The following is a 1,304-nucleotide window of genomic DNA, read 5'->3' as shown; positions in this document are numbered from 1 at the left end:
TACAGCATCGTGAGGCGTCCTTTACACTTCCACGGCATTAGACATCGTCGACCGTCCTTTATGCATCAACGGGAAACATCGCTAACCGTCCGGTATGCGTCAACGGAAATCATCGTGAGGCAATCTTTAAGCTTCTACGGCATCGTGAGGTGTCCTTTACGCTTCCACGGCATTAGAAATCGTTGACCGTCCTTTACGCGTCAACGGGAAACATCGCTAACCGTCCTGTACGTGTCAACAGAAATCATCGTGAAGCTATCTTTAAGCTTCTACGGCATCGTGAGGCGTCCTTTACGCTTCCACGGAATTATCCTCCTCCTTGAGGGCGTGATGGCTCACCGTCAACTAACGAATATTTCGTTAGTACGTCCGCCCGACGGTTCTCGTCGGATACTCTATATCCGTGCTTGGTGAAAACCGTGATTTAAATCATGCCATCGCGTCGTCTGACCTTAGTTTTCTTGTCCGATCCCATTTCTTTATTCGCCTATCCTCTTCTTGAGGGTCCTACATCATGGCACAATCACCATAACGTAGAGGCGATGTACGACTCCTCGTCTCTCTACGACGGTTGTCAGTCGTATTTTGCGGTGATCCCACGCTAGTGCCTGTCTCGCTACTTAGCGGACTATCTGTGGCATAGCCATGCTCATCATCTATTGGGGAGATTCCTTCTCGTGGCCCGGCTCTAAGGTTGTACTTACACCACGGTGCATAATCTTTGTACCCGAGCTTGTTAATAAGCCGATGCTTGTGGGTCAGGAACAAATCCTAGCCGCGGTGGAGGTGGTAAGCAATCTGCGCTCGATCCGTGATCCTGCGTAGCCATCTTCTTTGGCTGGGGCGCCATCCTTGGCGCTGGAGATTGATCACTGGACGTTTCTCGTGCTAAGGATCGACGTTCTTCACGGCGCCTTCTCTGATTGTGTATACGTGTTCTCTTTGCGTCTGTGCCGCTTCCTTGAGCGGTCATTGCAGTGCCGGTTTCTCCGTGCTGGAAATCAGGATATCCGTCCAGACCATCAGTCCACGAACTGGAGTGCTGGGGCGACTGTTTCCTGGGTCTCCCTCTTCTTCGTGCCCGTGGAGGATGGGAGTTTGGTCTCCCCCCTTCTCTTGAGAGGTGAGCCGTCCCGTCACCTCTCACGGCCGGTATGTCTTTGGGAGCCTGGGTTTGGGTGGCGATTTCTTTCCGCCCTGTCTCCACAGGCCAACTCTTCAGTGGCTCTCCCAGGTACTTCTTCAGGCTGTCGACGTGGATCCTCCTTATTGGTCCACCTTTGGAGCGCTGAATATCGTATATT

The sequence above is a fragment of the Priapulus caudatus genome, unplaced genomic scaffold, assembly GCF_000485595.1.
Source record: "Priapulus caudatus unplaced genomic scaffold, Priapulus_caudatus-5.0.1 Scaffold764, whole genome shotgun sequence".
NCBI lineage: Eukaryota > Metazoa > Priapulida > Priapulimorpha > Priapulimorphida > Priapulidae > Priapulus > Priapulus caudatus.
The sequence above is the reverse complement of the archived record's forward strand: the minus strand, read 5'-3'. Positions refer to the sequence as shown.